The sequence below is a fragment of the Lissotriton vulgaris genome, chromosome 7, assembly GCF_964263255.1.
Source record: "Lissotriton vulgaris chromosome 7, aLisVul1.2, whole genome shotgun sequence".
NCBI lineage: Eukaryota > Metazoa > Chordata > Amphibia > Caudata > Salamandridae > Lissotriton > Lissotriton vulgaris.
This window is the reverse complement of record NC_141695.1, coordinates 1,483,709,683-1,483,734,038: the sequence shown is the minus strand read 5'-3', so window position 1 is coordinate 1,483,734,038 and position 24,356 is coordinate 1,483,709,683. Positions and strand designations below refer to the sequence as shown.

General features: G+C 42.5%; 2 long non-coding RNA genes across 2 annotated transcripts; both read right to left on the bottom strand.

The window, feature by feature from the left end:
* Window positions 1-5,725: 5,725 nt before the first annotated feature.
* Window positions 5,726-7,299, bottom strand: LOC147705843 (uncharacterized). The gene is made up of 4 exons (XR_015297328.1): window positions 7,224-7,299; window positions 7,025-7,105; window positions 6,689-6,753; window positions 5,726-6,133 (listed from the first exon to the last, which is right to left on the bottom strand). It is a non-coding gene; the product is annotated as an uncharacterized LOC147705843 (long non-coding RNA).
* A 105-nt stretch (window positions 7,300-7,404) lies between these two features.
* LOC147705842 (uncharacterized) lies at window positions 7,405-8,090 on the bottom strand. The gene is made up of 5 exons (XR_015297327.1): window positions 8,016-8,090; window positions 7,859-7,909; window positions 7,705-7,761; window positions 7,555-7,611; window positions 7,405-7,460 (listed from the first exon to the last, which is right to left on the bottom strand). It is a non-coding gene; the product is annotated as an uncharacterized LOC147705842 (long non-coding RNA).
* Between the last annotated feature and the right edge of the window lie 16,266 nt (window positions 8,091-24,356).

Genomic DNA, 24,356 nt, shown 5'->3' with positions numbered 1-24,356 from the left:
CAAGTTCATACTGTTAATTTCTGACCACAGACATTCTTTCTCCCAAAAGCCCATTGTTAAATTTGCGTATGTTCGGGCAAATGAGGTGCCCATGGCACTTCCTTGTTTTTGCCTGTAAAATCTACCATCAAAGATAAAAACATTGTTTGTTAGGCAAAAGGATATCATCTCCAAGAGCATTTTCGTGTGGTTGAGCAAACTCAGGGACCAAGATCTCATAAAATTCTCATGTGCCATAAGTCCGTCATCAAGGACTATCAAAGTATAGAAAGAAACCACCTCCACTGTGGCCATGATGTATCCAGGTTTCCAAGGGGTATCATTGATGCGCTTCAGGAAGTCCATGCAATCTTGTATATAGGAAGGTAGATCAGCTACATATGGGAACAAAAAGATATCCAATGTATAGCAAGGTTTTAGTTTTGTAAGGCATTTGCCAGTGGTTATTTTGTAATATGCACCTGTTTCAATAAAGCAGCCTTTTTCAAACACAAAATGAGTCTCAGTTTGGCTTGCCCGCCTCCCTCCCAATGCCACTCACCTAAGTGCTGCTAGCAACTCTTCTGCTGCAAGACTTATCGTTTAGGGTTTGTTTATTCGCTGCAGTCCTGGTTCATCAAATAACTGCATTGCTTTTGCATCATTATAGAGGTGTGAATTTGTTTATGCTTTCTTGCAGGTCTCAACTTCCCAGGAATCCCAGGTAGGATACCAGTGTTTATGCTTGTGATCTTTGGGAATAGGTGCTTATAGTTTGCAGCTCCTTCACAGTGTTGTATTTTAAAAAGAGGTAGTAGTTTTATAGACAGCTTACCTTTAACATGCAAAATGTTACTGCAACACCGTTTTTCCTTATGTTTCCTGGTGAACCTGGCAAAAATGGGACAAGGATTTTAGTCACTGTGCTAGAGTATGTGGTCCGTCTCTTTGTGCGGAATGGATAATGTCTTTGTTGATGTAGTGTCTTGGACCAGAGGGTCAAGAGGTATTTGAGAATCTTCCTGGTTTATCTGACAATGACACTCCCAAATGAAATGAATAAGTGATCTGTTTAAAGAAGCCTGACTTGCACTATCTTCCCAAGGTGAGCACTGTGTTGGAACTTTATCACTTTGGGAGGAGGATGCAGCATCAAGGTGAATCTGTAGAACAATACATCACTGAACTACGCAGGTTAGCTGCTACCTTTAAGTTTGATGCCTCTAATGAATAGCGATTAAGGGATAAATTCATGTTGGAGTGTACATTAGATAAAGGGGAGCTGCATCAGACTGCTGAGGATTTCCTTTTGTCCACCCTAAGCGTGGAAGGGTATTCTCAGATGTGAGACCCTTGCTCATTGCACCATCAGGATTCAAGCAAACCGGGCCGAAGACGGCTGTAATGCCAGAAACCGGTCCCCGGGAGCTTGTTTCCTTCCCAGTGTAAGAATTGGCTTTTGTAGTTTGGTTTGCCCTGTTCCCATCATGCACTGGGACAGGAACAGACTAATTTGCATACAGCCAGGTTCTGAAACTGGGATGGTGCAGTGAGCTAAAAAACGGTGTTGGATCTAGCCCTGATCTCTTGACTGGGTGAGAGCTTTCTGTTTAATTCAGAGACTCTGTCCCTCACCACCCCTTGTTGTAAATATTTTTGTCCACCCTAAGCGTGGAAGGGTATTCTCAGATGTGAGACCCTTGCTCATTGCACCATCAGGATTCAAGCAAACCGGGCCGAAGACGGCTGTAATGCCAGAAACCGGTCCCCGGGAGCTTGTTTCCTTCCCAGTGTAAGAATTGGCTTTTGTAGTTTGGTTTGCCCTGTTCCCATCATGCACTGGGACAGGAACAGACTAATTTGCATACAGCCAGGTTCTGAAACTGGGATGGTGCAGTGAGCTAAAAAACGGTGTTGGATCTAGCCCTGATCTCTTGACTGGGTGAGAGCTTTCTGTTTAATTCAGAGACTCTGTCCCTCACCACCCCTTGTTGTAAATATTTTTGTCCACCCTAAGCGTGGAAGGGTATTCTCAGATGTGAGACCCTTGCTCATTGCACCATCAGGATTCAAGCAAACCGGGCCGAAGACGGCTGTAATGCCAGAAACCGGTCCCCGGGAGCTTGTTTCCTTCCCAGTGTAAGAATTGGCTTTTGTAGTTTGGTTTGCCCTGTTCCCATCATGCACTGGGACAGGAACAGACTAATTTGCATACAGCCAGGTTCTGAAACTGGGATGGTGCAGTGAGCTAAAAAACGGTGTTGGATCTAGCCCTGATCTCTTGACTGGGTGAGAGCTTTCTGTTTAATTCAGAGACTCTGTCCCTCACCACCCCTTGTTGTAAATATTTTTGTCCACCCTAAGCGTGGAAGGGTATTCTCAGATGTGAGACCCTTGCTCATTGCACCATCAGGATTCAAGCAAACCGGGCCGAAGACGGCTGTAATGCCAGAAACCGGTCCCCGGGAGCTTGTTTCCTTCCCAGTGTAAGAATTGGCTTTTGTAGTTTGGTTTGCCCTGTTCCCATCATGCACTGGGACAGGAACAGACTAATTTGCATACAGCCAGGTTCTGAAACTGGGATGGTGCAGTGAGCTAAAAAACGGTGTTGGATCTAGCCCTGATCTCTTGACTGGGTGAGAGCTTTCTGTTTAATTCAGAGACTCTGTCCCTCACCACCCCTTGTTGTAAATAGAGGATTTCCTTTTGGGGCAAGAATTCTTTTATGTGCAACGCTGAGCTTTGCACTGCCAGCAACACCTCAGTAGTATAAGTAGCACTGGTTCAAATGAGGGTGAGCCACTGCAACTGACATCGCTGCCTCTGGGGACTGAAAAGTCCAGAATTCCCTCGTTCATCGCACCTGTGCCAGATTATCATCACTTTCAAGTTCAAGTTCAAGTTCTGGTATTTGTATAGCGCACTACTCACCCAGAGGGTCTCAAGGCGCTAGGGGGAGGGGTACATTATTTGTCGAATAGCCAGGTTTTAAGTTCTTTTCTGAAGGAGATGTGGTTCTGAGTGAGGCGGAGGTGGGTGGGGAGTGAGTTCCAGGTTTTGGCAGCCAGGAAGGAGAAGGATCTGCCACCCATGGTGGATTTCCGGATGCGCGGGACTGAGGCGAGGGCTTGATTGGACGATCTTAGTTGGCGGTTGGGTTTGTAGAAGGACAGTCGAGTGTTGAGGCATTCGGGTCCTAGATTGTAGAGGGCCTTGTGTGCGTGGGTGAGAAGGCAGAAAGTAATTCTTTTATTGACGGGAAGCCAGTGGAGGTCTTTTAGGTGTCCGGTGATGTGATCTTGGCGCGGGATGTCTAATATGAGTCTCGCTGACGCGTTTTGGATGCGCTGGAGTTTTTTCTCTAATTTCGCTGTGATTCCGGCGTAAAGTGTGTTACCATAATCCAGTCGACTCGTGACCAGTGCGTGGGTGACAGTTTTTCTTGTCTCGAGGGGGATCCAGCGGAAGATCTTTTTGAGAATGCGGAGTACGTTGAAGCAGGAGGACGAGACGGCGTTGACTTGTGTGGACATCGAGAGAGAGGAGTCTAGGATGAAGCCAAGGTTACGTGCATGGTCTGTGGGTGTGGGTGCAGTGCCCAGAGCGGACGGCCACCAGGAGTCGTCCCAGGCTGAGGGGGAGGATCCTAGGATGAGTACCTCCGTTTTGTCTGAGTTGAGTTTAAGGCGGCTATGTTTCATCCATTCGGCTACTTCTTTCATGCCTTCGTGAAGATTGGTTTTGGCGGTGTTGGGGTCTTTGGTGAGGGAGAGGATTAACTGGGTGTCGTCGGCGTAAGAGATGATGTTGAGGTTGTGTTGACGCGCGATGGAGGCGAGAGGACTCATGTAGACGTTGAAGAGGGTGGGACTGAGTGAGGATCCTTGAGGTACGCCGCAGATGACTTCCGTGGCCTCTGAGTAGAATGGGGGAAGTCGGACTCTTTGAGTTCTCCCAGTGAGGAATGAGATGATCCAGTTCAAGGTTTTTCCTTGCATGCCGATGTTGCTGAGGCGATGTATAAGGGTGCTGTGGCAGACTGTGTCGAAGGCGGCGGATAGGTCGAGCAGGATGAGGGCCACTGTTTCTCCGTTGTCCAGGAGAGCTCGGATGTCGTCGGTCGCTGCAATGAGGGCGGTTTCGGTGCTGTGTTTAGCTCGAAACCCGGATTGAGATGGATCAAGGGAGTTGTTGGATTCAAGGAAGGCGGCGAGCTGTCTGTTGACGGCTTTCTCGATGACTTTGGCCGGGTATGGGAGGAGGGATATGGGTCTGTAGTTTTTAAGTTCAGAGGGGTCTGCTGTGGGTTTCTTCAGAAGGGCGCTGAGTTCGGCGTGTTTCCAGCTTTCTGGAAAGGTGGCTGAGTTGAAAGAGCAGTTGATGACATCACGGAGGTGGGGTGCGATGATTGAGTCAGCTTTTTTGAAGATGTGGTGGGGGCAGGGGTCGGTAGGCGAGCACGAGTGGATTGAGTTCATGAGGCGAATGGTGTCATCAGTGGTGATTGGGTTCCAGGCGCTGATTTTGTTAGTTGGCGGAGTAGGATCTGAGGGGGGTGGGGATGGTTGATCGCTGGGAGAATTCTCGAAGCTGTTGTGGATGTCGGCAATTTTGTTGTAGAAGAAGGAGGATAATGCGTCGCAGGGGTCTTGGGAGGGGGTGATGTCGTTGGATGCTGCAGCGGGGTTGGTGAATTCTTTGACGATGTTGAAGAGTTCCTTGCTGTTATGAGTGTTGTTGTCGAGACGATCCTTGAATGCTGATTTCTTAGCGGATCAAATCAGTTAGTGGTGTTTGCGGGTGGCTTTCTTGAGGGAGGCCATGTTGTCTGAGGTTGGGTTTTTTCTCCATATCTTCTCCAGGGTGCGGCATAGCTTCTTGGATTTTTTAAGTTCATCATTGAACCAGGGAGCCTTTTTGCTGGCTGATTTCATCTGGTGCTTTTTCAGGGGTGCTAATTCGTCAGCACTGTGGGTAATCCATTGATTGAGGTTGGTGGCCGCTTGGTCTGGGTCCATTGAGAGGGTGGGAGGGTTTTGGTTGAGTGATGTGAGGAGTTGGTCGGAGGTGATTTTGTTCCAGTTTCTCCGAGGAATAGGTTGTGGATGGTTGTGGGTCAGGTTGGTTTTGTAGCTGAAGTGCAATCGAAAAAAACAACCTAGGTGGAAGTCTTAAAATGCCTACACAATGGTTACAGGACACAACCAAGAAGGTAAGGGGGGGGGGAAAGGGTAGGGCCGCAGTTTCCAATAAAAATTATACTAATTGTATATATACTAAATAGATTTTATTTTTAAACAAACAGTATAAAACCGCATATATTTCAATACAAAGTAAAAATGCAATTCATGAACAAAACAACGTAATAAAAAACACATATAGAATTCTTTTGTAAATTCCAAAAGGTGGTGTGTCAAGTTGAGTGTCAACGCGTTTCGGCGTCCTGCGCCTTTATCAAGACAGAGAAACACTCCCTGAAAATAAAAACACATTTTAGTACATAAATTTAAACCAGGCTATAACTAATTCCTATTACATGTATCTAGTCATTACATCAGATATAGTACAATTAAAAACTGTGGAAACTGCGCAGGAATTGGGAAGGTTTTTGTCCTGTTATTTCAGGCAATGATAACGCCCTAAGGATGAGAGCAAGGGTTGATAGTAGCCTCTACTGTGGCATCACGAACCCAATGGTTCGCAAGACGATGATGAACAGAGGTATGCAGGGTACATGCTTTACATCAAACATATTGAGAGTTCATATTGAGATGTATCTAGATTGATAAAATAGCAGACAGAAGTATGAGAGGCACATAATTTACTTCATTTTTTTGTGAATATAATACTCAGGCAAAAAGTTCAAACAAACACTAGCACATGAATATTGGCAATTTGCCAAACAAAGCAATAAAAAGCAATCAAAACAGGTATTTGCACATTTGATACATTTTAATTAGTACATAAAAAAGTATTCATTGGTAAAAAATAATAAGTACATTCATATGTATGCATGATAAAAATGTTATGACATTCTGACATATGTATAAGTTCAGATAATCATCAGATATATATCGCAATTCAATAAAAGATGGTTTCCTGTCTACGCGTTTCGACACAGGAGTGTCTTCCTCAGGACTGTACCATCGTATTTCTGTAAAAACATATTAAAAAATATTTTCAATATTTACAGCTATATATCATATAGTAAAGTGCAAAAACCGTTTTTGTGCCAAATTAAACCATTTACATCAGGCAGAGTTTCTTAATTTACAGATTTGATAATACCGCTAAATCTTGATGTATGAGTTTGTCGTGAGAAAACAGAAAACAGACATCATTTGTACATATTTACACCTATCCATGTGTCAGTCATCAGTCAGATATATACATAGTAGACATAGTTGTAGCATCTAACTAGACATTTAAATTTATACATTCTCATTTTTAATCTTACTACCCTATTGAGAGGCATATTCCTAATACAACCGTGATTACTATATACAGTGAAGGAAACTTATAGTGGAGAGTGAGAGAATCCTCATAGGTAAAAGAGACAGAAAGATTGAAAAGTATACAAAGGGATTTTTTGTGCCTATATTTAACACGATGTGTCTCTACTTATTACAGTGATATTTTAAATTATATAAAGAAGCCATACAGATTTGGGCAACCAAAGGATTGTTTTTTTATCATAATTGCAGCTTACCTAATTAAACAAGGAGAGACCGCTAATATTATGTGTTGGTGAATGGGGTCAGCAAGTAGTAATTCCTGCAGTGAATAAGGAATACACAACTTTATGCTCTGCGGTACTTAAAGAGTTCTTTTTACTCTTTCATTCAAACTGAATTATTACTGCTATTTTTCATTTCACGTTTTGCTTGAAATGAATATTATTGGAATTGTTCTGCATAAATTTTAGTCTGGAAGATGAAATAAAAAACATAAGCTATGATAAGTTGCTAGACACGTTTTTATCCTAATATGCAGTCATTGCAGATCTTTTGCTATTTACAGATAGCTTTAGTAGATCATTTCTTACCAGAAAAACACAACAGAGCTGTAGTGGTAATTTTTGAGCAGTATAGGTGAGAAAAACCCGTCCTTACTTTGAGATTTTATTCTGGGTATAAAGGGAAAATGAAAATAAGCACACGTTAGATGCCTACGTTTAGTACTTAGTCTCTATTCCTACACTATTTGACCTATACTGATAAAATAACACAGTGCCACATTCTTACCATAATTAAAAACAATAGTGGTCGTGTTTCAGAAGGGTAGAATCTGGTGATCCCGAAGATTAAATGTTCTATACCCTGGGTGTTGGGGAGAAAAACAAGCGAGTGGATTGTAGACCTACTATCATTTCATCCTAACACGTCCTAGGCCTATGGCACCTCTTGAAAAGACATAAATTTTACCTTTTTATTCTGTGTGTGGGTAAACCGGCTGCAGGAGGTACCCGGCGTCTTTTAATTCTACATGATAAAAAGCGGAAAAAACGGGACCTGACATTAGATACAAAAGCGTATACTTAGCATGGATAGCCTATCGGTATTTGAGATGAGTTACCTGGTTTCGAGTCTTTCCACATAGGCCGGCTCTGACTGGTGCTAGATGGCTTAGTTTCTATAAAAAGGGATAAGTGCGCCTCGCATTTAAAAAATGGTCAAGAGTTTGTTTTACTCTTTTTTAGAAAATGACTTGTCTAAGGCGGCTTACCGTGATGTCTGCATGTGAAAAAGACCGGCTGAAAAAGGTTCCCGGTGTCTCTTAAATCTGCATAGTAAGAAAGCAGACAACCGGGACCAAACATTAGTCGCACGAACGTGTGCTTGGCATAAATAAACTTTCGGGATGGGAGTTTAAAAGTTACCTGATTAGAGGTTTGTCCAAATGGGCCGGCTAAGTCTAGTGCTCGGTGACTCTGTTTACAAAAAGGAAGAAAGCAAGTACGACTCGCATTAGCCAAAATAATTCGGGGTTGTCTTACTCATTTTAAACGGCTCACTAGTCTACCCGCAGCAGCTTACCGTGATGTATTCTCAAACAGGCTGACCGGTTGCAAGGGATCCCGGCGGTATCTCGTTGTGCGATGTGAATCTGAGATACACGCGTTCATTGGCTTAAATACCGACAATAGTCATAGGTTTAATTGGTATCACATGTATCTTAAGGGGAAAGGTTTCCTTTTTACCGGAGCTATGAATCTATCGGTTTATTTATATTACTTCCATGTGTGTATTTTGAAAGATACTAACTACGGGGCTTATGTGTATTTGTTTTCAGACAGTTGAATCTATGTATATATATATTATTAGTTTTTATTTCCCTATCTTTTAATTCTTTATTTTAAAATAAGGTGTGAATAGTAAAACAGCATATGTACTTAAGCCTATTTAGTCACTGCACAGCCACTACAGTATCGCGTTGGCCCATGGTAGATCATTATTTAGACCATGGGTAAATGTGTTCAGAGAGAAAATCCAATACACCTCTCTCTTTTTTCTTATTTTATCTCCTCCATTATTATTGGGTGTATGGATTTTTTCTAAAATCCGCCACCGAATCTGAGATGGAGAGTGCTGGAACTCAGAAAAATGTAAGGCCAAAGGAGCTGTAAGCTTTCGTGTTTTAATAGCAGACCTATGTTCTGTGAGCCGGAGTTTCATGGTTCTAGAGGTCTCTCCAACGTAACCTAAGTTACATGGGCATAGTAGTAAATAGACAATGTTACTGGTGTTGCATGTCCATAGTTCCCTAGCTTGTATTTTAATTTGGTTAAATAGAAGGGTCTCACCTGGGATAATACCTTCACATGCTTGGCATGACCCACATCTCGAAGTTCCTCTGATAGCATTGCCACCTACAAGTGATTTTTGTATATATGGGATCTTATCGTTGTGGTTTTCAAAGCGTGATCTCACTACTAGATCTTTTAGATTTTTATTGCGACGGTGCGCAAACATTGGTCTTGGTAATTTTGGTTGGGTAGGTTCCACATTTAAAAGATGCCAATTGGAATTTACAATTTGTCTTACAGTGGCATTCAAAGGAGAGTGTTTGGTAATGCACACAAGTTTACGCTCTTTTTGATTTTTTGCCGAATTTAGTAAGGCATCACGGTCAAAGTAACGTGCTCGTTTATAAGCCTCTCTTACCAATCTGTGTGGGTAGCCTCGTGCAATAAATTTAAGTTTCATCTGTTCTGATTGAGCATCATAGTCCTTGATACTGGTGCAGTTCCTCCGAACCCTTAGGAACTGAGAGAAAGGTATACCATCTTTCTGGTTCCTAGGGTGGTAGCTACTGAAGTGGAGCAAAGTGTTTCTCGCCGTAGATTTAATATGTAAATCCACTTCAAGATGATTCAATATATGTTTAATATGTATATCCAAAATAATTTACTTCAAACATACTACTGTAACATGTTGGAACGGATCAAAGTGATAGAAACATGATACTATATAAACGAGGATACACATATCTATGAACATCCACTTCTTTTTATCCTTTGTTCATGGCTTCTAAGCATATACTGATAATGGAGACAAGGTTCACATTTCAAAAGACATCTAATGCTTTCTATCTTTTGGTTGTAACCTATAGGGGTATACTAATCGCAGAAATACATGATTACAGTTTAACTAACTAGCAAAGCTTGTTCCCGGACAGCCAAAAGAATTAATAGATTATAAAATAGATATGAAAGTTGATAGAAGGATAGATATAGATCTAGTAAAGTTGCCTGAAACATTCTATCCCTGAATTTAATTTTTTATTCATTTTTTATAAAAGAAAAAAAAAAAATTCTCAAAAAAGGGGTATAGTATCGGGTTTTATATCATCGTTTGTTTGGCTTACCTATAGCTGAAAGCAGCTCAAAAGTGACTTGCGAAGCTGGTAGTTTCTATTAGATTCTTTTAAAGTGATGAAGGGAATCTGTTTTTATAAATGAAAGAAATATGTATACAAGAGATTTTGAACTCTCAGATTAAATTTACAAAAAAAGGGGAACAGTTATTCCAAGCCAAAGGTTCTACATACCTACTCTCTATACAGTATTCATCTGTTTCCCCCCCCCCCTTACCTTCTTGGTTGTGTCCTGTAACCATTGTGTAGGCATTTTAAGACTTCCGCCTAGGTTGTTTTTTTCCATTGTGCAATTTCCCTGACCTAGGGGTTTGTTTCATTTGTGTAGACAGGGAACCCTTGTTTGTAGCAAAAGTTTGTAGCTGAAGTGAACACAGCTGTGATCCGTCCAGTGAAGAGCTGTAGTGCGGTCGAAGGAGATTTGCTTGCTGGAGGTGAAGATAGGGTCGAGCGTGTGTCCGGCTGTGTGGGTGGGGGTGTAAACAAGTTGTTTGAGTCCGAGATTGCCCAGGTTGTCCAGAAGGGTGGTGGTGTTGCTGTCGTGTTGTCGTGTTTGTTATCAAGGTGGTAGTTGAGGTCTCCTAGGAGAATGTAGTTCTCGGAGGCTAGGGCGTGTGGGCTGACAAAGTCCGTGATGTCATCGCTGAATTGAGTGCGGGTACCTGGAGGTCTGTAGATGAGGGTGTCTCTAAGTGTGGTTCTGGGGTCGGTGTGGATCTGAAAGTGGAGATGTTCGGCGTTTGCAAGATAGTCGTCGGAGCTGGTTGTGATTTTGATGGTGTTCCTGTGGATGATGGCGATGCCTCCTCCTGTTTGATTGGTGCGGTCTTTGCGGATAATCTTGTAAGTGTCCGGTATGGCTATGGCGATGTCGGGTGCTGAAGATGTGTTCATCCATGTTTCCGTAAGGAAGGCGAGGTCCGGAGACGCAGTGTCGATTAGGTCCTAGCATTCTGTTGCGTGGCTGTGGACCGAGCGGGTGTTGAGCAGGATGCACTTTAGTCGGTTAGAGTCGGAGTTGTGTTTGGAGGACATGGATTTGGAGAGGGTCCTGAGGCAGTTGAACTTGCAGGAGAGGCAGGCGAATGGGCCGTGAGTACGTCCTGGAGTAGCTTCGCAACAAAGTGGTGTACGTCCGGGGTTGAGGGCGAGGAGAGTCGCGGTATCATATGTGAATCTAGAGGGTTGGGAGCGGCAGGGACCAGGGGGTCTGGCGCTGGGCGCGGTCCAGGCGCGGACTGGCGCAGACGGGCTTACCTTTAGCGCACCTTCGGCGCGACCGCTGCGCGTGACCGCTGCGCGTTGGGTTATCAGTCTTAATGGAGAGTGGAGGGGGGTGGAGCATGGGAGGGGCAGCTGGGAGGCGGTAGCGGGAAGGGTAGGCGGGCCAAGGGAAGCACAACAACAAGATGGTGGTCGGGGAGAGAAAACGAAACTGAGGCAAGGTAAACAATCTGAAATGCCAAATAAAACAGTAAAAGCAAGAGCAGGCTGTTTCAATGTCTCGGTACTGTCACGCTCAAGATCAGATCATTTAGGTGCGGCGCTACGGTGTGATGCGCTATGACCGGCAGAGTGGGCTGACAATAGTAATTTAAAAGCAGCAGGCTACGATACCAAACGCCGATAGCAGGGCAGTGCAGTTCAGAAGTTGCAGTAGCGGAGAGCAGGGAAAGCGCTTCAGGGAAAGCGCTCCAGCAGTAGGCGCTATGTTCAGGAATCAGGAGGCGTGGGGAGCGACTGCTATGGCACGCTAAAGACATGCTGTAGTCCTGCACCCTGGAAACTGCATTAGACTGCTGAGGATTTCCTATTGGGGCAATAAGCCTTTTCTGTGCAACACTCAGGTTTGCATTGCCAGCATCCCCTATTTACCATCAAGGGCACTGACACAATTGAGGGTGAGCCACTGCGACTGACATTGTTGCCACTGGGGACTACATAGCCAAGAATTCCCTCCTTCATTGCACCTGTGCATGTTATCATCACTTTAAAAGAAGCGCTGAAGTCCTGTAGCGCGGGATGTGCACAAGCTTTGCCCAGGCCCGTCCTGAGCCCATTAGACACAGGAAGAACCAGGGCAGGTCCACCCTCCTTGATTTGCCAAATCTACACCTGGCTGCAGAAATCGACTCCACATAGTAAAAGACGTTTCATGTTTTGCCTCTCTGTTTTGTATATGTGACCCTAATAATAAGGAGGCCGCCTCTATTAGTCTAAGACTCTCATAGATGTTTTGCCAGACTGTTGTAATTTGTATAGTTATTGAGGATCGGTAAGAGAGAGCATCCTATGGTCACTGATGGTGCATTGGCTTCGCTCAACACTCACTAATCTATATTGACGTACATTATGGGAGCCATATGGGCAATTGATAAACAAACAATGAGTGTTCGAGAGAGGTTGCTGAGCTGTGGCGAGGAGCTAGTGGTTTCAGAAACTCAAGTCCAATCTCAACCTGTCAGCACTGTCCCAGGCACCATAACGCACAGTGCTGAGTTGAGTCCAGATGATAAAGGGTGTAATGGGTGTGTGCAAACTGTCTCAGTTTCCATTTCTCTATGTGACAGTGACATCCAACCTCCACCCAAAAGTTCTAGAAAGCCCAGGTTCTGGCATGTAACTGCTGCCTCCAATATAGCCAAAGCTAAAGCCATAGCTGATTTAACTACTAAAAAAAGCTACCATGAGAACTGCTGCTAAAAGTGATGACAATAAAAGTATATGTGACATGGTTACATTTCTAGAATTATTTGTTAGATATACTTTAGGATGTTTGATTAGTGAATTGCAGCACGTAGAAAGCCTGACTACCCCCTTTCTGGATTTATTAAAGATTAAATCTGTGGAGCTCCCCTTAACATCTGGTCTTGAAGCAAGAGTGCACTCTCTGCAGGCCGCTTCTGAATCTTGGATGGTAGCTCGGCCTCCTTTCAGCGCTGCACAGGTCCTAGAGCCCACGGTTAAAGTTATCCTCTCTGACCCAGATATGAGACGACTGCAGGGGCCACTGAACATTGGGCCCGATTCACAGAACTAACTTAAGACAAAATCCTAAACTTACTACTTTTGGTATTCACAGAAGTTAGGATTTTGTCTTAAGTTTGTCTTAAGACAGACTTAAGACAGACTTAAGTTAGGATTTTGTCTTAAGTCTGTCTTAAGTCTGTCTTAAGACAAAATCCTAACTTCTGTGAATACCAAAAGTAGTAAGTTTAGTATTTTGTCTTAAGTTAGTTCTGTGAATCGGGCCCTGTGTACCTATACAGACACAGAGAACAACTATGAGTGCAGGTACATCTAATTGTCAGAGTCTTCCTTGCCCAACCACAGGTTCTACAGCCCAGGGAGCTTCCTCTCGTAGCCCTATAGCTAATCCTATTGAATACTTGGGATTTTTCCCCACTGCAACACCGTGCTACTAGTGATAGCTAACGCACCCACTATATCGCCACAAGGAAACGAGACTTGAATTTAATTGAGAAACAAGGCTTTACATTGGGTAGGCACCAGAACGGACATGACGGGCTGTTTTAGACAATATAAACATGGTCCAATGAGTAAAACGGGTGGTAGAGGTCAAACATCCTTACCAGGCAATTGTGTGGTTCTATCTTTTAAAAACCCTCGCTCAGTAGAAACTGTACTGCATATAGTAAAGCCAATAACTGTCTTACCTCATAACATCTCAGTTTTGCATTTAGGTTATTTTATTTTCCAACCTGTGCACAAATGTGTAGAACACAGATGAATGATTTTTATGATCCTATTTTAACATATCATCGTTATGATAATTTGTCAGGCCTGGATGGCCTGGACTGACTATCACAGACTATCAAAGGGCCAGCTCCATTTTATAACACAACTATTTTAGAGGGGCAGGAGATTAATATTAGTTCACAGAATAAGAATGAGCCAGGAACAATACACAATACTTCTATAGCCCCTTTAAGAGCAAGTCCTGCTTCAGCCGAACCTAGGCATTATCTTACAGATAAGCCTGCCTCTAATTCAATGGGCTTTGTATTCTGGAATGTGGCAGGTCTGCGTAACAAGGTCAACAATACAGAATAGTTAGATTTGATTGCTGGGTTCCACATTTTATGTCTCCATGAGACTTGGCTACTGGGCCTCATCCTTATCAATGGGTACAGAACCTACTATGTTCTTGCTGTACCATCTAGTCATGATAGACCAAAGGGAGGCATGTGTACTCATGTATCCAATATTTTACCCTTTACAAAGAACCGAATGGTAGCGCATAACACGTTTTTTAGTGAAGTCTCCAATTCCACAATATCAGTAGTGATAGATTTTTATAACAATACATCGCCGTTGATATTACTATTGTTCTTTGACACCTAGATAAAGATCTAGAGTCACTATGTAAAGGACATTGAGAGGATTTATTAATCTTTTTTTTGGGGGGGTGATTTCACCATACACTTATGTGATTTGCCCTCTAAAAGGGTTTGTCGGCTAACTTACACTACACACTTTGAGCAAACACATTTTTCACATAATTGTTATGGCGAGAAATTTAATTATGTACTATTTAAATGTTATCTGGTATTTTCTAATGAGGTTTGCTCCCATCCAGTTTTATTTAAGTCCACTTTTAATAGTAGAGGTCAGCATATCGTTGTTGACTTGATCTTACTTTCTAGTAGTTTCTCGCTCAGAGCTCATACATTTCTTACTCATGGTATCTCATTAAGTGACCATTTTCCTCAGAGTATTCAACTTACTTTTAACTCATTTCCTTGCGACCAATCCTAAAGTAATACCTTGGCCACAGTTGAGAATATTGAGCTAGCTTCCCACAACGGTTATACCGTGCGCTGGACCCAGGTTGAACTAGAATGTTTCATGAAGCAAATGATATGTGCATACAGCAACGCTTTTGATACAAGTCTAGATGAGACAGCTGACCCGTATGTTTGTATCGAGGCTTATCTGGAGGTCACATGGGGGTTAAGGCAGGTTTCTCTCTTTTCAGAGGCAGTCCCACATGACACAGGAGAGGATGGTTTGACTCTGAATGTTCAAAGGTCCACGAAATGTTAAAGGATGCACTACATAGTCCTCTAGATGTAAATTTGAGGTACAACCTTGTAGAGCTGACTATAAGTGAGCTGTGAAGAAGAGAAAAAGCCCTAAGAGATACGCTTGGGAATCTTTGCATGAAAGAAGCTTGAACAAGCATAATATTGCATTCTGGTGTGTAGTTAATTCTCCCACTGTTTTGGAGAAGGTGTGTGCTAGGCTAGAGATAGCAATCCTAGAAAAGGATTGGATTGACCATTTTTCTGGAATATATTCTTTTCCATCCAGTGAGTCAGTGATTCCAGTATGTACAGCTGATTATAACGTAGATAACAACTTACATCACAGCAATATTGACCTTTTATTCAGCCTAGATGAAGTTATTGGGGCAATCAACGTTAGTAAAGGGGGTAAGCCCCAGACCCCGATGGACATGTTTAAAGCCAATACTTCATTATGGTGATCCTTACTAACCTTGGTACTAAATGATTATTGTTGAATAGGTTTCCCATCAAATTGGACTAAGTCCACTGAAGTCCCTTTTTACAAAAAAGGTGACCGTATTAATCTTGCGTGTTACTGGCTGATTTCTTTACTTTACTCAACAGTGAAGATAGTTGGCCATATTATTTGGAATAGGTTACAAGATTGAGTGGAATCAAATAAAAAAAATTGGAACTACAGTATGGTTTTCACCCTGGAGTAGGAACTGTAGAACAGAGAGTAAATTTAAGTTGCCTTATTGGGAAATACACTATGATTAAAAAGGAGAATGTCTATCTCTCTTTTGTAGATCTTCGTCTCTTTTTGATTGTGTTAGCCATGATAAGAAGTGGAACATTATAACAGATATGAGGGTAGAGAGACAATTGTTATCCATTTTTTAAGGGAACAATACTCAGATAGTAGGGCCAGAGTTTGTTATGTTAATTGGGGTGATTGTGCACAACACTTCTGCATTGAGAGAGAAGTGCGGCAGGAATGTGTGCTCTCTCCCTTTTTATTTTCGCTATATATCAATAGTCTAGGGAGGGAATTATTTTTAACAAAGAAGGGAGGTAGAGTACAAAGTAGGATTCCTACTCCACGGGCACTGATACATAAACAAGAAGAATCCTACTACTAGTGTGAGGAAGAAAAGGTGGAGGGGAAGCACTCAGTGTTGTGTAAAATACCCCTCACACACCAACAGGCCCCTTGGTGTCATGCTTCATCATCGGGGTCTTCGCACCCCACTAGAGGGATGCGGCACGCTGCGACCTACGACTACGTGGGAGCGTTGACAGGTGTAAACTATGTGTGGTGTGTGTTGATAGTGAGTGATAAGAGGATTAAATGTGAGTGGGAAACGTGGTGAGGAAATTAAAAAGTACCTGGCTAGTGGGAAAAATGAAAAAAACTTTATTTCGTACCCCTAGCTGGTGCTATTAAAAGGTGTGCAGAAAAAGACGAGGTTGGTTTGTCTTAATTACGGACAAAACCTCTGGTGTGCGTCGACATGTTTCGGTACATGTGTACCTTCTTCAGGACGGGGCACAACTCCCAACCCTACTCACGTTTTTCTAAGAAAAGGGGGTAATTATATTTTTAATAAAAAGTGAAATCACTCATTTTGAGTTGGCTACAATGTGCCTACAGCGGTTCTTGGGATCATGTATTTACATGTCCTGCAAAAAAGGAAAAAACCATTAGGTTTGGTTACCATAAGGTATTGGCTCAGACAGGTGCAGTCACCTGGAGCCCCAAACAAAGAACAATCTGTAAAGGAAAAGACATACTAGACACACAACACACAGGACACACTTAGGTTTGTTGTACTTATTGTTTTTCAGACATACTCGTAGTCTTTGATGTCTACTGCATCATGAGCAAGTCCTGAGCATCAAGGTAGGTAGGTGGATCCACAATCTACAATGATAGAGAGGTGGACTCAGTGCTGTTACTTATATTTACTTCTCACCTCATCCATCTACCTAGATAGGCTGGATTCTGTGTGGAGAGAATACTCACGAAATCCGCCTGTATTGGCCTCCTTCTACCACCCCGTGCTGCTCCGCCGTGAATGAATTGCGGACGTGCTTGGTGGTATTTAAGGGGAGGCTAGGTGTATTGTCATTGGTTAATTGCCGGAAGTCACCGGGACCATGTATGAAGACTGTCTGTTTTCGCCTTTATGCATGTGATTCAATTAACTTTGACATGTGACCCATTGTTGTTTGTTCATTACCGGAATGTCCATGTATGGTCTTTCCGCTTCTTTGCCAATCATGGGCCGTTAATGGGTCCGGCGCTGAAAAGGGGCGTCGTTGTTTACACGGCTGTGTGTCATGTGTGCATGCGCATGAGTTGTTTCCCATTGGTGTCTATGCGCATGCGTAATAGCCGGTTTGGGGCAATGCATGTTCAAAGATATGATTTGTAGCGCTGGCCCTTGTGGGCAGGTACCGGCCGTAGTGGTCAAGTGATTTGGCTCCACGGTATGTCATCGTTTAGTCCCGTGATATGGGTACCCAGGCGGAACACCCAACGTTGTTCCTTCTGGAACAGGCCTGATTCCGAATCTAGTCGCTCAATGACAGTCCAGCGAAGATCGTTTACGCAGTGCTGTAGTGACAGGAAATGTGATTGGTGAACATAAATCAAACATACGATGTAAAAAAACAACAACCAAAATGGCATCACATTTCCTGTCACTACAGCACTGCGTAAACGATCTTCGCTGGACTGTCATTGAGCGACTAGATTCGGAATCAGGCCTGTTCCAGAAGGAACAACGTTGGGTGTTCCGCCTGGGTACCCATATCACGGGACTAAACGATGACATACCGTGGAGCCAAATCACTTGACCACTACGGCCGGTACCTGCCCACAAGGGCCAGCGCTACAAATCATATCTTTGAACATGCATTGCCCCAAACCGGCTATTACGCATGCGCATAGACACCAATGGGAAACAACTCATGCGCATGCACACATGACACACAGCCGTGTAAACAACGACGCCCCTTTTCAGCGCCGGACCCATTAACGGCCCATGATTGGCAAAGAAGCGGAAAGACCATACATGGACATTCCGGTAATGAACAAACAACAATGGGTCACATGTCAAAGTTAATTGAATCACATGCATAAAGGCGAAAACAGACAGTCTTCATACATGGTCCCGGTGACTTCCGGCAATTAACCAATGACAATACACCTAGCCTCCCCTTAAATACCACCAAGCACGTCCGCAATTCATTCACGGCGGAGCAGCACGGGGTGGTAGAAGGAGGCCAATACAGGCGGATTTCGTGAGTATTCTCTCCACACAGAATCCAGCCTATCTAGGTAGATGGATGAGGTGAGAAGTAAATATAAGTAACAGCACTGAGTCCACCTCTCTATCATTGTAGATTGTGGATCCACCTACCTACCTTGATGCTCAGGACTTGCTCATGATGCAGTAGACATCAAAGACTACGAGTATGTCTGAAAAACAATAAGTACAACAAACCTAAGTGTGTCCTGTGTGTTGTGTGTCTAGTATGTCTTTTCCTTTACAGATTGTTCTTTGTTTGGGGCTCCAGGTGACTGCACCTGTTTGAGCCAATACCTTATGGTAACCAAACCTAATGGTTTTTTCCTTTTTTGCAGGACATGTAAATACATGATCCCAAGAACCGCTGTAGGCACATTGTAGCCAACTCAAAATGAGTGATTTCACTTTTTATTAAAAATATAATTACCCCCTTTTCTTAGAAAAACGTGAGTAGGGTTGGGAGTTGTGCCCCGTCCTGAAGAAGGTACACATGTACCGAAACATGTCGACGCACACCAGAGGTTTTGTCCGTAATTAAGACAAACCAACCTCGTCTTTTTCTGCACACCTTTTAATAGCACCAGCTAGGGGTACGAAATAAAGTTTTTTTCATTTTTCCCACTAGCCAGGTACTTTTTAATTTCCTCACCACGTTTCCCACTCACATTTAATCCTCTTATCACTCACTATCAACACACACCACACATAGTTTACACCTGTCAACGCTCCCACGTAGTCGTAGGTCGCAGCGTGCCGCATCCCTCTAGTGGGGTGCGAAGACCCCGATGATGAAGCATGACACCAAGGGGCCTGTTGGTGTGTGAGGGGTATTTTACACAACACTGGGTGCTTCCCCTCCACCTTTTCTTCCTCACACTAGTAGTAGGATTCTTCTTGTTTATGTATCAGTGCCCGTAGGGAGGGAATTAGCCAGCAAATGTATGGACCTCCCAAAAATCATTCATTGTCCCATTCCGACCCTTCTGTATGCGGACAATGCTTTCCTCATGACACGAACACCACTGGGCTTACAATGTTTGTTCACTAGCTTTGTCACCTATTTGTAGGGCTAGGATCTTTTAGTTAATCAAAGCAAAACATATATTATGGAATGTGGAAGGAGGACAATGAAAAGCTGCTATATTAAAATATCTGAGGTAAAGATCAGCATTACAGTGACCTTCTCCTATTTGGGCATACTGTTCGATAAGGAGGTCTCATGGATAAAAGCTATAAAGACAAGGAATCTGCTGTTTGGGAAGTCAGTTATGGCCCTCTCTAATTTCGCTAGAAAGCTAGTCACGAACCCGCCTTATGAAATGCTGAAGATATATAAGGCTAAATGCCTATTCCTTGCTACTTATGGATTAGGTGGATGGGGTCATGTTAATTATAAGGCGCAACAAACTGTAGAAAATGGATTTTTTAGGTGCCTTACTTACCTTACCTATAAGCTCATCTTCTTTTGTTTGCCATGCAGAATTGGGATTATTATTCCTTGCATATATAGTTAAGATACAACTCATTCTGCTATGGCACAACATTTGGACTTTGGAATTTACTGGTTTTAACCGAGCCATCATTAAAGATTGTCGGAACTAAATTTTCCCTTTGTGTTTCCCATGGGTTTTTTACATCCAGCAATTCTTCTATAATATGGGACACCCATTATATTTTGAGTACCTGATATTTTGATAGACATGAGTCGATTTGAAGGCTATGTGCCTGCGGAACATGGAAAAACTCAGGTTGTCTACAGAATTGTTAAAACATACTGTGTTAAAAAAACAATCCAGGCTGATTTTTATTTGATATGCAACCTTACCTTAAGTGCATTCGGAACCCTAGGCATAGGTTTGCACTCACTCATTTCAGAATGGATATTTTTCATTGCCTAATCAGCTTTCCTGAAATGAATGCTTGGTCCCAAACATTGGATAACTGTCTTTGTGACCTAGGGTCAAACAGAGCACTACGCATGTGGTGTTTTTCTGCAAACTATATATCGAGAAGAGGAAACTTTATATAGTTCCATTGTGAAAAGCCTTTTCAATTTTAAGCAATGCCATCCTGCATACTTATTTTTACAAACTACCTTCTCTGGACATATTGTGTTTTATGTCAAGTTTTTTTTGTCAGCACAACTTTTGTGCTATGTTTTTATTTAGTATAAAATATTAGATGCATTGCTACCCATTATACATAGTCATATTGTGCATAGCTGCCATTGTTTATAATGTGTATATATGTTTACACTAGTGTCTTTCTGCTTTTATGACTATAATTTAAATTTAAAAAAAATATTTTGAGTGATTGATAAAGCCAGAGAAAGCATGTGGCAGAAGGACAATCCTTCATTGCAGGAGGTGCTAATGATAGCCAAAGTACAGGAGCATTCTAAGGCTTGCGTGGGGGTTATTCACAAAGAGGCCTTTTTGATTGATAAGAGTGAACCTTCAATTGTTAAACTAGTTTAAGAGAAATCAGTCCATGAGAAGTTTTCAGTAAAGTCAAAGAATTCTGGCAATATGAAAACCTTTCTTGGCAAGTGATTTTGGTGCGTCAACTCGGGACACATGGCACATAACAAAGAGATTGTCCTAATTGGAAAGTTGTGGTCACAAGGGTCACTTCACCAAGTGTTGCAAATCAACCAAAGAAGGGAAAAAGATAAGGTAAATAGATTGTGATTATGAGGGTGACGACATTGAAGAGGTGAACATTCTCCAAGTGAAGGAACTTTCTTCTGAAGGCCTTTTGGAGTTTATTCTGGATAATGAAGAGCCGTTAAAAATTTGATTTGACTCCATAGTAACACTAATTTCAAAGGTTTTCTATGATCAGCATTTGAAGGGGAATGTGAAATTGTGGAAACCTGACATAAAATCCAATTGTTATGGTGGAGAACCCATATAGTTATTTGGTTATTTTTGGGGCAACATTGAGTTATAGGACAGGATCCTACTAGGGAAAATCTATGCCTCCATGAAAGGAGATTCCCTTATCAGTTGGTTCTACCAACAGGATTTATATGTTAATTTGGATCCTAATGGGATATTCTCCCTGTCAGAGAAGTCTCTGGGGGTGGCTGTGAGTGGGTGAAGCAATTTGGTGAGGTATTTGTAAACAAACTGGGGTGTTTCAAATATTATCTACATTTAGTAAAGTTGAAGCCAGATGCGTAACCAAAGATGGATAAAGGAAGGAACGTTCCTTAACTTGTGAATCATAGCATGAAAACTGAACTGGATAAACTGGTAAACTGTGCCATAACAGAGGAAGTGGAAGCATTGAAGTGACTTGCTCCGGTAGTAATGGCCAGGAAAACTAATGGTGAAGCTAAGCTTTGCGTTGACTTGAGAGAATTCAACAAAACTGTGGTAGTTAATCACTGCCCCCTATCAAATATCAGATAAATGTTGTGTCTCTCAATGGGGTAAGCACTTTTCCTCTCTTAACCTGATGTCATCTTATCATCAGGTAAAACTGCATCCCTCATCTTAACAGCTGCAGACTTTCGTTGCACCGTTTTGCACCTTTCAGTTTTCAAGAATGTCTTTTGGGCTAATCTCTGCCGCTTCCTTTTTCCAAAGGGCAATGGAAAGGGTTTTTGAGGGCATTGATGGACTCAAAATATACCAGGATGATGGCTTAGTACATGGATCCAATCTGAATGAACATGACAGCAGGTTGCATGAGGTATTGTTAAGCCTGCAAAATAGTGGTTTCACGTTGAAATTAGAAAAATGCTAATTCAATGTCTCTGAAATTATGGGGCAGATTTATGATAACTGGCGCATCCCCAGGGATGCACCAGTTAATTTGCGCCGCTGCTCCTCCACCCATGGTGCGCCGCATTTACAATGTGACGCACCATGGGGCAAAAACAGCACAGATGCGTGACGCATCTGTGCCGTAAAGGTGGCGCATTGCTGGAGTTACGTCGCAAGACTCGGGGGGCCCCATCTTTACAATGCTGCGTCAAGACCTACACCTGCTTCAAGCAGGTGCAGGGTTTTGACGCAGCATTGGCCTGAAAGTGACTGAGTGAAATCTTATAGATTTCACTCAGCCACTTTTGCGAGGCGCACCTGCCCCGGAACGCCCAGCCTGCGCCGGAACGCCCACAAGTGGCGCAGGGCTTTACAACGTGACGCATCTGCCTAGATGTGTCACGTTGTAAATGGGTCATAGGGATGCGCCACATTTACGCCGCAGTTGCGTGACGCAAACGTGGCGCATTCCCAACATAAATCTGCCCCTGAGTGCTTAGGTAAAATGTCAAAATCATTTGGCAATAAACCAAAAAAAGGCTTGGTAGAGGCAATCAAGAACCTGAACTCACACAAGAAAAAAGAGGAGCTAGTAAAGGTTCTTGGTAAGGCGGCGTTTTATAATAAATTTGTGCTGCAATTTGCTGAGAAGATGGTGTGCATGAGACGTTTTCTGAAAAAAAGGAAGGAGTTAGTAGACATGGTGCAGGATGTGTGAGAAAGAGTTTTAAAGTGTAAAGCCAAATCTTGATAAAGCTTTCTGTTTGGGAAGTTTTAAGCCCAGTGATGAGTCATATGGGATGACTGATACAAGCTCTGAGGTTTTCGGTGCTGTATTGATGCACAAATTCAAAGGGGTAGGCAGGAACATTTTGTTTATTTCAAATGCCGGAGTGGAGCTGAGCTCAATTATTCTGGGATTGAGAAAGAAGCTTTAGCAGTCTCCTGGGCTGTTAGAAAGTTGAGAAAGCTTCTTTGGGGCGTACAATTGTGATTAAAATGGATCACAAACCCATTAGGGAGGTATTGTCCAAGAAGGGTGTTGATTTCATATCTCATAAGATTTGTAAATGGGTGGTTGCCCTTCAGGAATTCGAATTTGATATGTCATATGTTCCGGGCGCCAGACTTTTTCTGGCATATTTTTTTTCAAAGTTAGTTGACTCAGTTGAGTCAGGATCAGGTGACCCGGAAGAGGTTTTAGAACCAAGTGATTTCTTTGCAGGAGAAGTGAATGTTGATATTTTATGTTGGGTTCTGTGAAGGTTAAAACATGACAGATATGTAATTGTCTGCTTTGACATGTTCTCTCACTGGCAGGAGATTAAAGTAGTGAATTCTATTGAGTTTAGGGTAATATACATTTTTTGGAAGAGTTATTTGAGAGGGAATATTTCCCTACAACTATTCTTACAGACTATGGGGTGCAGTTCACATTATGTGTGGTGGAGGAGTTCCTAAAGGCGCGAGGTATAGCAGCACTCTATAATTCCGAAAGTAGTGGTGTTCAGGAGCACTTTATAAAAGTACTAAAGGAAAGTTTGCAACAGGTAATTGTAAGTGGTGTGAACTGGGATTTGTGAATTTAGGAAGGAAGTGTGTGAATATCGCTTAACCTCACACTCATCAAAGGAAATTACACAGTTTCAGATGTTCAGAGGCAGGTTTCCCAATAGTGAGGTGAGTCGGTGTGGTTGCATGAGAAGAGGATGGTGGTGGATAATCCTTTATACAATGTAGAAGGTTGGTGAGTAAGAGAGAAGGAGAAGATGGTGAGAAGGATGCAGTTGTATGATGCGTGTAAAGCAGTGAAGAATACTGTAGTGCAGGTTGGTGACTGGGTTAAAATAAATCCCCTAGAAAAGGAAATTAAGTTTCCAAGTTCAGTCATCCATTAAAAATGATCAAGGTGTTTAAAAATGCTGTCACGATGAGTGATCGCAAAATATAGAATCTGAACAGAGTAGCCAAATAGCACTGAGTGTAGGGTGATTTTGATAGTTTGAGTGGTGTGGCATTGGATAATACGCAATCAAATTCTGGGTTGAGACCACAATGCATAAAGATGGATCCCCTATGTCTCAAGGACTATATTTCAAGCCTAAGCTTAGGTGTAAGTAAATGTGCTCTTTTATGTGTCATTTGTTTTATTATATGTACATAGTTTGTTGCTTGTTTTGTATTTATAACATTATGGGACTTAATTTCTCATGTTAGTTAATATTGAGAAGGGAGGTGCGTGGTATTCTGTATACCTCTGTACATATTTAATCACATCATATGCTGGAATGTTCTTTTGAATGCGATGATGCATTTGATAGTTGAAGGTTTCAACTAAGTTAGATGCTGGTGATTGCTGTGGTTGGCTGGTGTCTCTGATA